General features: G+C 42.4%; 1 long non-coding RNA gene across 3 annotated transcripts in view; it reads left to right on the top strand.

Annotated features, from left to right (window-relative positions):
• LOC119929943 overlaps positions 1–15,065 on the top strand; it is a 437,264-nt gene that overhangs the window by 362,307 nt on the left and 59,892 nt on the right. For all 3 annotated transcript variants that reach the window (XR_005451602.1, XR_005451601.1, XR_005451603.1), the window contains exon 5: positions 256–374. This is a non-coding gene — a long non-coding RNA (uncharacterized LOC119929943). The remainder of the gene's footprint in view (positions 1–255; positions 375–15,065) is intronic.

The following is a 15,065-nucleotide window of genomic DNA, read 5'->3' as shown; positions in this document are numbered from 1 at the left end:
TCCTTGCCTCGGGTGATATATTGTGCTTCATATCTACATCGTGTACATGACATTGAAAAGGACCCTGTTGACACAAATTAAAATAACATTAGCGATGCAAATTTATGGAAATATTTCAATTCAAATGAATTCATCCAAAACAATTCTATAAAGTGACTCTGATGCAGCTTTCAGTCGAAATGAAACACGAGGACCTCTGTTCTTCTCTCAGTAATCTAAATCAAGCACTAAGGCAGATGTCTCCTATTTTTATAGGGTATAATGGTTTCATCTGGAGTACTTATCTTTCCAATCAACAATGAGGGGTTGATGCAAAATGCGGACATGAAGTGGAAGCATCGTGAGCTTGTTTTTGGAACACAGACCACCATCTTGTAAGTGACCATCGTAATTATTCATTTTGTTCCACTTTATCACTCGCTCTATGAGCAAGTGTTGACAAGACCAAAGCCTTGCTCTACTTAACAAAAAGTGAAATATGTTGGACACATAGTCCCAAATCTCCCGAAAATTGCCAGTGGCCTATATTCCTCGAGTGAGCACAGACTTACCTCTCAACGGAGCCTAGAAGCTGAACAAAGACTTCCGTAGTGAGGTTTCAGAGCCCTGCTGAGGATCGAATCAGCTCTTGCAACTATTACCTGATCCGTCAACCCGAAGCGCAGTAATTTAGAGAGGAAAGAGGGAGACTTCCACTTGTTGAGTAGGATCTTAGAGCCTGTAGAAGGAACTGCATCAGCATCTCACTCCACAGGAAACTGCAGACTATCTAGAGAGATGTAGGACTTCACCAAAGAAGACATTACTCACAAAGAAGTTTGTCAGGGAGTGTTTGTGAGTGTAGGTGTGGGGCTGGAAAGGCCAAGATGGGTGTTCAGTCCTGACCTCAGACTGCTCACACCCAAAGACTCTCCTTAGTTGAGCTTTCATCTCTTGTCCAGGTCCAGCCGCTGGCCTGGATCACCCTCCCTCTTCATATTCAACAAACAATTACTCTCCCCATCTTTGAAGCCTTTCTGAAGGCACATCTGCTCCAAGAGGCCTTCCCTGACTAAACCCTCCTTTCCTCTTCTCCCACTCCCTTCTATATCACCCTTACACTTGGATTTTCTCCCTTTACTCACCCCTCCATCAACCCCACAACATTTATGTACATATCCATAATTTGTTCATAGTAACGTCTGTCTCCCCCTCTAGATTGTAAGCTTCTTGTGGGCAGGGAATGTGTCAACCAACTCCTTTATATTGTTATATTGCACTCTCCCGAACACTTAGTATGGTGCTCTGATTGAGCTCCTGATGTTTTTACCTCTGCCTCCTGATTTCAAATTATTTCAAGGCTTGTGCTCAAGAAGAGTCATTCCCTTCATATTCAATTAGTTCAGCGCTTAGAACAGTGCTTTGCACATAGTAAGCGCTTAATAAATGCCATCAAAAAAAAATTAGTTGTATTGATTGAGTGCTTACTGTATCCAGAATACCGCACTTAGTCCTGGGGAGACTACAATACAAGAGTTAATAAACACAACAGGCTTACCTCTAGAATGTAAGCTCATTATGGCCAGGGAACACGTTGACCAACTCTGTTGTATTGATCTAGTGGCTAGAGCCCAGGCCTGGGAAGGACCTGTGTTCTAACCTGGCTCTGCCACTTGTCCGCTGTGTGACTTTAGGCAAGTCACTTCACTCCTCTGTGCCTCAGTTAACCTCATCTGTGAAATGGGGATTGAGACTGGCAGCCCCATGTGGGACCTGAACCCTCTTAAACCTGTTTGATTTGTATCTATCCCAGCAGTTAGTACAGTTTATAGCTATAATTCTATTTGTTCTGATGATTTTGACAACTGTCTACATGTTTGGTTTTGTTGTCTGTCTCCCCCTTCTAGACTGTGAGCCCATTGTTGGGTAGGGACCATCTTTATATGTTGCCAACTTGCACTTCCCAAGTGCTTAGTACAATGCTGTGTACACAGTAAGCACTCAATAAATACAATTAAATGAATAGTAAGCATTTAATGAATACCATAAAAAGTAACTCAGTAAATACCACTGAATGATTGATTGTCATGTGCTTGCCAATCTCCATGATATCTCAGATGACTTAAACCTGAGATTCCAAGACTTTACTGTTTCTTTAAATCATTTCCTTTGCCCCCCCACCCCATTTGTTTTTTATTGACCCCATCATAGCCGACCCCATAACAGCTGTTTGGAGTCCCTGCCATCCTCCACTCTCCTCACATGTCCCATCCAGAAAAGCTGGAATAGCTTCAACCCTAAAAGGCTGACTTTGTTCCAGCACTTCACTACTTGTGATTCTCACCTTGCCATTTAATGATGGATCTGGCTTATAAGTGAAGGAATGATTCTTGTCAGGGAAAGAGAAGAGACAGATCTCACAAACATAGAATACTTTGGTTAACCGCAGGGCCTTTCCGGGTGCTCGAAACCTCATGTTAGCTCGTGATAATGTTAAGCTGCCACCACTCTTTCTCTGACCATCTTCCCCAATTTCATGTTGGCTATCTTAATTCCATTATCTATGTCCCTGTCTTTGGTCTCCTCCCTGGCTAGTGCACAGGTTAGGTGTTTGGCTGTGATGCTATCTAGTTCTGTGTTGCCAATGAAGATCTTTTAACTTTCCTTTTTTTTTTTTTAAACCAGTTGGGTAATGAGATGGTGTTTGGCACATTCACTGAGTATTGATAGGTCATTTCTGTATACTTTGGTGATCCCATGTTAGAAATGAGCAGAAGTGGAAATATTTGTTTGGCTTGCTTTTTTTTAATGGTATTTGTTAAGTGCTTACTCTGTTGCACTGACACAAGCTAATATAGTAGGACAGAGTCTATGTCCCATGTGGAACTCATAGACTTAATCCCCATTTTGCAGATGAGGTAACCAAAGTCCAGATAAATCAAGTGACTTGCCCAGGGTCACCCAGCAGACGGTGGTGGATCTGGGATTAGAACCCATTTCCTCTAACTCCCAGGCCTGTGCTCTATTCTCTAGGCAACACTGCTTCTCAGTGCTGATGGATGGTCAGTAAACACCACCTGCCCAGTATATATAATGAGTGATAGCACCATTATTTTTCATCTACAGCTAAATAATAGTGTTCTGGCTCCATAAAAGGAATGTACATTTTGTATGTGTGTGTGTGAGAGAGTGAGTGAGTAGTGTTTGCATATGTGAGTGGGCAGTGTAAGGTGTTGGGATGTGCATGGAGGATAATAATAATTATTATTATTATGGTATTTGTTAAGCACCTACTATGTGCCAAGCTCTGTTCTAAGCGCTGGGGAGGTTACAAGGTAATCAGGTTGTCCCACAGGGGACTCACAGTCTTAATCCCCATTTTACAGATGAGGTAACTGAGGCGCAGAGAAGTTAAGTGACTTGCCCAAAGTCACACAGCTGACAATTGGCAGAGCCAGGATTTGAACCGATGATCTCTGACTCCGAAGCCTGGGCTCTTTCCACTGAGCCACAGGGGAATGTAAAGGGGAATGGTTGAAGGGAAGCAGGTTTGTACCAGTGTGAAGGGATATGTTTGTGTTCTAAAACTCCCTGCGTGAATACCAATATATCCCATCTCTTTGGCAAACAGAGAGATTTTATGTGGGAGAGAAAAGGCAGAGGGTAGTAGGGTGGGGGAAAGCCATCTAAAAAGACTCAGTCAGTGAGAAGTAGAAAGAGCAATTTATCCAGAGAAATTCATCACCCTATATTTTATTCAGTCCTAGAATGTTTTTGGCCTGAAATATCTCAGTGGCTTCAACTTCACTTTGCCTGTGAAGATACAAAATGTTTACATGGTCTAAATATGTATTTCTTTTTGTACTTAAAAGAGATGAATCAATCAGTGGTATTTATTTAGCACTTACTGTGGGCAGAGCACTGTATTAAGCATTTGGGAGAGTTCAATAAACTAAGGAGATATGATGCGTACCTTCTAGAAGCTTACAGTCTAGCAGAGATATTTGGTATGGTTATGAATGTATAAGCCCCGTTTGAGATGAACTTTACTTTCAAATAATACGTAATCAGGACGTGATTCTGCTCACACAAGCTGATGCACAAATACAAACTTAAAATTATGGTCAAGAGGAGGGTAAAAGGTTGGTTAGAAAATTCTCCTTTTCCCCATCTACAAATGGCTATTTGATCCAAATCCACTGTAAGTTACTTTTTCCTGCCCAGATATCAAAGATGGGTTTTACACACAGTGGCTTGCTTTGGTCTGTTAATACAGGGAAGGCGAGGTAAGCCAAAGGAACAGTATCTGTGGAATACTTCCACTCCTGTAATTATTTCCAGAAGACTGTTTCTGCACTGTGACTCGTGCCACGCCTGATTTCCACTGCAAATGCTCACTAGGCAGGAATCCAGAGCCGTGAAGGGATTGAATGAGTTGAAAAATTATTTTACCCAACTTTATAGTCTTGGTTTTTTCCTTCAACTTCCCAAGCCTAGCAACAATTTTCTAGAATTTGCCCGTCTCCCCCCGAAGTCATTTGATAAACTATTTGTGCTTTCTTTCTTTGCCAGCCACTCAGCAACTGTGACTGACTTCCATGTTTCTTTATGTTATTTGTTAAGCGCTTACCCCAGGCACTGTAGTGAGCTCTGGGGTAGATACAAGCTTATCAGGTTGGACATAGTCCCTGTCCCCCCTGGGGCTCACAGCCTTAATCCCCATTTAACAGATGAAGGAACTGAGAAGTAAAGTGCAGAGAAGTAAAGTGAGTGAAGTAAGGTCACACAGCAAAATGATGGAGCTGGGATTAGGACCCAGGTGGTTCTGATTCCTTGGCCCATGTTCTATCTGCTGCTTCTCAACATTGCTTAGTCCTTTCTCTCCCTCCACTCTGATTCTCCGGTGCCTGACATGAGTTCCGTGATTCAGCCTTCTCCAGTTTTCCTAGATATGTGCCAGACTCAAAGAACATCACCTGTTTTGACCCTAGAACCCATTTTGACCCTAGTTGACTAAGCCCAACTATGGCTTAGGCAGTAGGAATCATTGACAATGTTCTTTGTTCAGATAATCTTGAAGCTCCATTACTGAAAGCCCACCCACTGTCTTTTGAGGATCAGGAGAAAGCAGGGAATGGTTAAAGAAGTCTAGAAGTGGGACAAAATTGGATCAATCTATCAATCAGTCATATTTATTAAGCTCTTACTGCGTGCAGACTGTAAGCTTGTGGTGTCTCAGCTGTTCATATTGTACTCTCCCAAGCGCTTGGTACTGTGCTCTGCGCAAAGTAAGCACTCAGTAAATTAACATGACTGACGGATTGCAGAGCACTGTACTAAGAGCTCGGGAGAGTACAATATAACAGAGTTGGTAGACACATTCCCTGCCCTCAACAGTTCTTGTTTCTCTTCATAATAATGTATATTCAGAAGAAATGTGGCCTAGTGGAGTCAGAGAACCTGGGTTCTAATCCCACTCTGCCAATTGCTTGCTGTGTGACCCTGGGCGAGTTTTTGATATTTGTTAAGTGCTTACTATGTGCCAGGCAGTGTACTAAGTGCAGGGGAAGAGTCAAGTTTATCAGGTTGGACACAGTCCCTATCCCATGGTATTTGTAAACACTATTTGCCGGGCATTATTCTACACTTGGGGTAGATACAAGGTATTCAGGTTGGACACAGTCCACGTCCCACATGGTCAGCACAGTCTTAAACCCCATTTTACAGATGAGGTAAGTCACTTAACTTCTCTGTGCCTCAGTTTTCCCAAATGTAAAATGGAGATTGTCTCCTCTCTCTCTCTTTCCCCACTTAAATTGTGAACCCTGGGTCAGACAGGGACTAGGATCCACTAATCCTGTATTTACCCCAGTGTTTAACAAAATAGATTAGCACTTGATAAGTACTTGTCACTACCATGGCTATTACTGGAAAAGTTTTTGAGGTTACTTCCCGACTTAATTACCAACTTTCATTTTTTGAGTGTAGAGCAAACAGGATGCAGGGAATTTAGGAGGGAAGGGACACACGAGATAAAGGTACCATCTTTAGGCTTTTTAACCTTGATTGGAAATCAACCAATCCATCAGTGGTAGTTTTATTGAAACTTTATCATGTGCAGAGCACTGGGAATCTCTAGACTTGGAATGATTGAAGCCAGGTTCTTGCTCACAGTGATCAGGGGTCTGTTCTGCCATTGCAGAGTTGCCAATGTTCCCAGGCCTCTAAAGGTATAACTCCCAGGAAGTAAATTGGGGCCAGAATAATAGGAATTACCACCTTCTGGTTATCAAAATCAGCTTTAAATTTTGAGACACATGATGGTCTGGTGGATAGAGCAAGGACAAAGTTGTCAGAAGGACCGGGATTCTAATCCCAGCTCTGCCACTTGTCTGCTGCATGAATTTAGGCAAGGCACATCTCTCCTTTGTGCCTCAGTTACTTCATTTGTAAAATGGGGATTAAGACTGTGAGCTCCATGTGGGACAGGGACTGTGTCCAACCTGATTAGTTTGTATCTACACCAGCACTTAGTTCAGTGCCTGGCACAGATTAAATGTTTAACAAATTCCACAATGCTTATCATTGTTGATATTATTACAACTGCCACTGCATTCTAGATAAGTGATGGAAACAGGATTAAAACCCAGGCCCTTCTGACACTCAGGCCTGTGCTATAACCACTATCCCACACTGCTTCTTCTTACAAGTAGGGCCCCCTTTACCTGTAAATTCTCCCTACCCTCTTTGTTGTACAGGTGGTTAGAAGCAAAAGGAATCTTGGTTAAAAGGTCCTACTTACATATTTCCGTGGCTCAAGAGATTTCCCATAGTGTTGAATGGTGTAGAAAACTCATCCTGCTTCTATCAATGAAAACTTTCTGTCAAAAGAGCATGACTACTTATCAGTGCTATCAACTTGGTCATTTTCAATCAACTAGTCATATTTGTTGAGAACCTACTTTGTGCACTGCACTGTATTAAGCACTAGGGAGAGTACAATATAACAGAATCAGTAGACATGTTCCTTGCCCACGAGGAGTTTACAGTCTAAAGGGGGAGACAGATATTAAAATAAGTTATGAATATGTACCTAAGTGCTGAGGGGCTGAGGATGGGGTGACTATCAATTGCTTAAAGGGTGCAAAAGAGTGCATTGGTGATACAGAGGATTTACAACTATGCATTCCCCGTATTTATGAGGGGAAATCTGCTGCTCCATGTTGTGTTTCTCCCTGGAACTGCTGAATTTTTGTTTTCATCAAAAAGATTTTATATCAGTTTATGCTGATTTCTGGTACTGAACCCACTAGGTTATAAACTTCCCGAGAGCAGGGACCATGTCTCCCTAAGCTGTTGAACTCATCCAAGCCCCAGGGCTCTGCACATAACAAACTTTCACTAAATATCAATAATTGCCTGATTGATTGAAACCTTGTTTACCCCCAAATAGTTTTCCAGAAATCTACTTGATTTTCCACCCATATTTGATAGGGGAGGCTTTTTTAGTGCTCATACTTCCAACTCAATTCCAAACTTCATTTCTCATTTCTCATTTTATAATAATAAATAATAATGATGGCATTTACTAAGCACTTACTATGCGCTAAGCACTGTTCTAAGCGCTGGGGAGGCTACAAGGTGATCAGGTTGTCTCACGATGGGCTCACAGTCTTAATCCCCATTTTACAGATGAGGGAACTGAGGCACAGAGAAGTTAAGTGGCTTGCCCAAAGTCACAGAGCTGACAATGGGCAGAGCTGGGATTTGAACCCCTGACCTCTGACTCCAAGGCCCATACTCTTTCCACTGAGCCACGCTGCTTTATCCCAACCTGAGGGCTTTAGAGTGCCTCAGGAGAAGAGAAATTCAAGACCTTTCCTACCACCTCAGTAGCATCATGGCCTAGTGGAAAGAACATTGGCCAAAGAGTCAGAGGGCCTGGGTTCTAATTCCAGCTCTACCACTTTGCTGTGTGACCGAGGGCAAGTCATTTAACTTCTCTGTGCCTCCGTTCTCTTGTTCTCCCTCCTACTTAGACTGTGAGCCCTATGCAGAATAGGCAGATTGAGCCCAACCTAATAAACTTGTTTCTATACCGGCGATTAAAAAATACCATAAAAAGGAAAGTAGAGGGGAGACTGAAGTGTTACCGCACCTATAACATATCTTCACTAGACTGAGACTCTAGATGATAAGCTCATTGTGGTCGGGGAACCTATCTACCAATTCTGTTGTTTTGTATTCTCCCAAATGTTTAGTACAGTGTTCTGCACATAGTAAGTTCTCAAAAAATATTATTGATTGACTGATTTGGAAAGAGTAATTGAAGTCCGAATGAGTGAAAAGTCTGAAATGTAAAAGAGTGTGTGTGTATGTGTAAGTGCGTGCATGCGTGATCTTCCTGATTAAAGGTTGAATTTGGCTGCATTTTCTCAGTGTCTTTACTAGCCTCTATTCCTGCCTCACTGTATCTGATTGGGTTACTCTTGCTCTTAGTTTGAAGACTCCGCTGCTTATGTGAGCCCCCGTGGGACAGCTTGATCACCTTGTAACCTCCCCAGCGCTTAGAACAGTGCTTTGCACATAGTAAGTGCTTAACAAATACCGTTATTATTATTATTATTATTATTATTATGAATATTCTCTTGCCACCCAAAACGAGAAGGTGTCGGTCTGGGGGAGATCTGCCATTGACAGGGATCCTAGAACAGGGGCTAAGTTTTGATTAGTGGGTGCATGATGGAACAAGCTGCAGACGTTGTGGGCAGGGAATTTGTATGTTTATTCTCGTGTTGAACTCTCCCAACACTTAGTACAGTGCTCTGCACACAATAGGCACTCAATAAATACCATTGACTGACTGACTGACAGAAAGGAATAAAAAAGGCAATCCATCTGTTTACTTAGAAGCTCCTTGTGGACAAGGATACTGCCTTTTACCTTTATTGAGCAACAGCATGGCCTAATGGAAAGAGCATGGGTCTCGGAGTCAGAGGACCTGGGTTCTAATCCTGGCTCTGTCAAGTGTCTGTTGTGTGATCTTGGGCAAGTAACCTCCCTTCTCTGTGCTTCAGTTCCCAGTTCCCAATGGAGTTGGGATTAGAACCCAGGGCCTTCGACTCCCCAGTCGATGCTCTTTCCACTAGACCATGCTGCTCCTCGAGTGTCTATTAAATACCTTCATTATTTTATTTTAATTTCTTTTAATTATTATTTATTTTATTTTAATTAGTGTGAGGAAACGTTTTGACCACAGTTGTCATAATGGGGGACTTTACGCTGATACTTGAAAGCGTAAGTAGGGAACCTGCATAGAAAATGAATTTGTGGCTAAAAAGACTGTGTTGTCATGTTAACTCATTGAGGCATGTTGAGGTTTGTTATGTTAACTCATTGAGAAGCAGCGTGTCTGAGTGGAAAGAGCCCGGGCTTTGGAGTCAGAGGTCATGGGTTCAAATCCCGCCTCCACCACTTGCCAGCTGTGTGACTTTGGGCAAGGCACTTAACTTTTCTGTGCCTCAGTTCCCTCATTTGTAAAATGGGGATTAAGACTGTGAGCCCCCAGTGGGACAATCTGATCACTTTGTAACCTCCCCAGTGTTTAGAACAGTGCTTTGCACATAGTAAGTGCTTAATAAATGCCATCATTAGATGTGCCACAGATCAGCAGGAAACTCGATTCTTTATTGAAAACACATTCCCCAGTTCTTCCTGTATTTACTGAGCAGGCAACTGTCACAGAGCTTTCTACTAGGACTCGTGGGAAACTGCTGAGGAGAAAATAGGATTCGGTCTTTGCCTTCAAGGAGTTTATAAAAGGAAGACTAACAAAAGATATAGAGAGATCATTAGAAGCGTAGAGAAAATTCAAGGTCATATGACTGTGGTTACAGATGTTTTCCAAGAAGGCCAGGAGGTTTTATTTTATGAAATAATGTGGTCTCTCATTAAATCCTGTTTTTTATCTATCCCAGAATTTTGGTTTGTGTTTAACTCCTAGAAGAAGAGGCAGTATGGCCTAGGGGAAAGATCACAGGCCCTGGCTTTGCCACTTGTCTGCAGTGGGACCTTGGTGAAGCCACTTCACTTCTCTGTGCCTCAGTTACCTCATCTGTAAAATTGGGTTTTAAACTGGGAGCCCTATGTGGGGCAGAGACTGTGTCCAACGCAATTATCTTTTATCTACCCAAGCATACAGTGTCTGGATCATGGTAAACATTTGAAGAACACCAAAACGAAGTTCCAATTTTTTTTTGGTGGTTTGTTTCTGAACTGATGAGATTTTCACATTCTACTGAAAATGCCCCAGGTCTTGAATTTGATCCTTTATAGACAAATGCCTATTTCAGTATCTGGAATCAGATATGTGGTTGGACTCGTAGAGCTAAGGCCGTAGTCTTTTTGAGAATAGAACCGTAATTCCTTCTGGTGTGGTTAGGAATATAGAAAAGGAAGGTTTATCTTGTAAAAGGGACAGAGACCCAGCAGCTGCTGCTGATCCAATAGATTAAGAGGATCAAGCTGGATTTGAAAATAATAAAATTACAGCTGCAAAGTAAGTTGGAGAACTAAATCAATCTTTTGATTACTGGATTCTAGTGAAAGGGCACAAGAAGAGCTTTATAATCTTGGCATGGCTGGCTGTTTTCTAGTCAACATGCTGACTGCAGCACACTGCTATGCTTCCTTTATATTAAATGTCAAATTCTATTCAGCTGTAAATTTCCTTACACACTGGAGGAAGTTTATACTGAATGACTTAACCAGATGTTGGATTTATATCCATTAAATGAAACATTTGATGGGATTAATCCAACAGCCACTGATAAAGCAGAAAATAAAAGAGCAGAAGAAAAGCAGAAGTGGAAGAGCAAGTGTAGGCATTGGAAATTGAGAACTGTGGAAGTGTGGAAAATAACTTCAGGAAAAAATAAGTATACTTTATTTTTCCTGAAGAATGTATACATGGATCTGGGGGGTCAGAAGATCTGGGTTCTAATTCCAGCTCTGCCATTTGCTCACTGGGTGACCGTGGATAAGTCACTTAATACCTCTTTGCCTCAGTTATCCCATCTGTAAAATGGGGATTGAAAAACCTGTTCTCCCTCTCTCTTAAATGGTGGGACAAGGGACTGTGACTGACGCTTTTCTCATACCATGCTTGGCACTTATCAGTTCATGGGTGGTATTTATTGAGTGGTTACTAGATGCAGAGCACTGTTCTGGCACAGGTCAGACTCTAGACTTGCCTAATAGATCTTCTGGTTAATCTGAAGCTTGATTTCTCCCCATGGGTATCTCAAAATGCCAGTCAATCAAAGAATGGGGAGACCTCTTGTTAGGTTTTCTTTTTTCTTCAGCTTCCTTGCATTATTCACAAAGCTTTTCTGTGCTTCTCAAAAGTAACAATATACAAGCTCCACTTTCTGCTGAATAGATCTTAATACTCTGTTGTACTATCCCAAGCATCCATGGCGTAATGGATAGAGCAGGGTCTTGGGGGCCAGAAAGTCATGAATTCTAATCCTGGCTCCCCAACCTGTCTACTAAGTGACCTAGGGCAAGTCACTCACTTCTCTGTGTCTGTTACCTCATCTGTAAAATGTGCACTGAGTCTCTGTGAACCCCAGGTGGGTCAGGGATTGTGTCCAACCCAATTGGCTTGTATCCACCCCAGCTCTTAGTTCATTAGTATTTAGCACAACTGATATTTCTGCCTCTTCCCACTTTACTAGAAAAAACTAGAAAGAAATCAACCCATAACAGATACTATAAATAAAAAAAGGCAAGAGAAGCAGCGTGGCTCAGTGGAAAGAGCACAGGCTTTGGAGTCAGAGGTCATGGGTTCAATTTCTGACTCCGCCACAGGTCTGCTGTGTGACCTTGGGCAAGTCACTTAACTTCTCTGAACCTCAATTACCTCATCTGTAAAATGAGGATTAAGACTGTGAGCCCCAAGTGGGATAACTTGATCACCTTGTATCCCCCACCAGTGCTTAGAACAGTGCTCTGCACATAGTAAGTGCTTAACAAATGCCATTATTATTATTATTATTAAAGGCAAGTCAGAACACCTAAAAATGTAGCCAGCCCATTTCCATGAATACTTCCACTGAATTTGCAGACTCAGGAAATTAAGATTGATATCCATATTTGGGGACTTCAGCAAAACCATACAAAAGCTCTAAAACAGGCTAATTACCTTAAGGGTAAACAGTTCACTTGAAATGTCTATAGCATACAGAGATTGATCCGTTCTTTCAATATTATTTCAAAGCTGGACCACATCAATTGAGATATTATGATTTATGGAGATTGCGGATGTACTGCAATGAACTTGCAATTATCTTTACTGTAATTTTGCATTCCCTCAAACTTAATTTTCAAGATTGCATAATAAATGACCAAGTCATCATCAGTAGTCATTTATTTGGCTGGGAGATGCTACTGAAAGCGATGGATGAGCTTTGGTCCTTCCACCGGCTGAAGGAATTGGATCATAGTCAGAGTGATTGGAGTGATTCCATTTCTATTCTCTTGTCTTAAGAAGCAGAGTGGCTTAGTGGAAATAGCAAGGGCTTGGGATTCAGAGGTCAGGGGTTCTAATCCCGGCACTTGTCTGCTGTGTGACCTTGGACAAGTCGCTTCACTTCTCTGTGCCTGTTACCTCATCTGGAAAAGGTGGATTAATGACTGTGAGCTCCACATGGGACAACCTGATTATTTTGTATGTACCCCAGGGCTTAGAACAGTGCTTGGCACTTAAGCACTTAACAAATACCATTATTATTATTATTATTTATTATTATTATTATTGTCCTACTTGGGCACACCTTGAAACAAGCAAGTAGATGGGCAGATTATAAATACTTCGTGAATGGGAAAAGTATCTACCAACTCTGTTGGACTGTTTTCTCTCAAGAGCTTAGTACAGTGTTCCATACACAGTAAACGCTCGATAAATACCCTTGATCAGTTGATGGAAAGGGATGGAGTACATTTTTATTGGGTTTTTTTTTTTTCCCACAAGCAGACCCATTTATGGCCAAAGTGGTGACATTAACTTAGCACTGGTACAGTGACCCACATTGCTACTAATTGGCTTGGGAGCTGTTTTGGTCTTTGTTGCCCACATGAGCCATTCATTCATTCAGTCGTATTTATTGAGCACTTACTGTGTGCAGAGCACTGTACTAAGCGCTTGGGAAGTACAAGCTGGCAACATATATAGAGAGCCCCTACCCAACAGTGGGCTCACAGTCCAGAAGTCTAGAAGCCATCTGTTTTTCAGGATTCCAACTTGGTCTGACTACCTCATGTAACAGCCTAAGGGCTTCTTGGATCAACGGCATTCTGTAATGATGGCAGAGACCCCAGCAAGGGTGCATGCTCCTCTGGACCAATATCAGGGCACAGCTATGGTTCACCACTCAGTCAGTCAATCATATTTATTGAGTGCATACTCTGTGCAGAGCACTGTACTAAACACTTGGCAGAGTACAATATAACAATGTAACAGACACATTCCATCCCCACAAAGAGCTTGCAATCTGGAGGGAGTCCCCTTTTAGACTGTGAGCCCACTGTTGGGTAGGGACTGTCTCTATATGTTGCCAACTTGTACTTCCCAAGCGCTTAGTACAGTGCTCTGCACACAGTAAGTGCTCAATAAACACGATTGATTGATTGATTGATTGGAGGGGGACACATGCATTAATATGGTGATCATGGTATATCCTTAGTATGTACCAAGCACTGTTCTCAGTGCTGAAGTCGATACAAGGTAATCAGGTTGTCCCATGTGGAGCTCACAGTCTTAATCCACATTTTCCAGGTGAGGTAACTGATCTGGTAACGTGGGGTACGTGGGGTATGTATGTACGGTACGTGAGGTAACATGGGGCTCACAGTTTTAATCCTCAATTTACAGGTGAGGTAACTGAGTCACAGAGAAGTTAAGTAATTTGCCCAGCGTCACAGAGCTGACAAGTGGCTAAACTGGGATTAGAACCCACAACCTCTGACTCCCAAGCCCGAGTTCTTCCCACTAAACCATGCTTCTTCTATCTGTTAAATAAATTTATCTGTTAAATAAATAACAGATATGCACATAAGTGCCATGGGGCTGGGAGGGGCGAAGAATAAAACAAGCAAGTCAGGGTGATGCAGAAGGGAGGTCTCTTTTCCTTTATCAGGGAAGGTTTCTTGGAGGAGATGTGCCTTCAGTAAGGCTTTGAAGTGGGGGAGAGTCATTTCCCATTGGATTTGTGGAGGGAGGGCATTCCAGGCCAGATGCTAGATGTGGTCAAGAGGATGGCAGCGAGATAGATGAGCTCGAGGTACAGTGTGAAGGTTAGCATTCGAGAAGCAAAGTGTGTGGGCTGGGTTGTAGTACGAAAGTGGTGAGGTAGGAGGGAGTGACGTGAGGGAAGGGAGTAGAATGTGCAGCTGCTGAAAAGGTTTCAATTTCTCCTCTTGGGACAGGTGTCCTCAATTGTAATAGTAATAATAATCATTCATTTCATTCAATCATATTTATTGAGCACTTACTATGTGCAGAGCACTGTACGAAGCGCTTGGGAAGTTCAAGTTGGCAACATATAGAGACGGTCCTTACCCAACAGCGGGCTCACAGTCTAGAAATAATAATGGCATTTATTAAGCGCTTACTATGTGCAAAGCACTGTTCTAAGTGCTGGGGAGGTTACAAGGTGATCAGGTTGTCCCACGGGGGGGCTCACAGTCTTACTCCCATTTTACAAAGGAGGGAACTGAGGCACAGAGAAGTGAAGTGACTTGCCCAAAGTCACACAGCTGACAGCTGGCAGAGTCAGAATTCGAACCCCTGACCTCTGACTCCATAGCCCAAGCTCTTTCCACTGAGCCATGCTGGGCCCATGATATTCATAAAGTGCTTACTATGTGACAAGCACTATACTGAGCACTGCAGTAGATACAAGATCATTTGATCCCATATGGGGCTCACAGTCTAAGTCAGAGGGAGAACGGGTTTTGATTACCCATTTGGCAGATGAGGTAACAGAAGAACAGAGAAGTGACAGATCCAAGGTCACACAGCAGAC

This window comes from Tachyglossus aculeatus, chromosome 6 (assembly GCF_015852505.1).
Source record: "Tachyglossus aculeatus isolate mTacAcu1 chromosome 6, mTacAcu1.pri, whole genome shotgun sequence".
NCBI lineage: Eukaryota > Metazoa > Chordata > Mammalia > Monotremata > Tachyglossidae > Tachyglossus > Tachyglossus aculeatus.
Note: the sequence above shows the minus strand (reverse complement) of the source record. Positions and strands in the feature narration are given on the sequence as shown.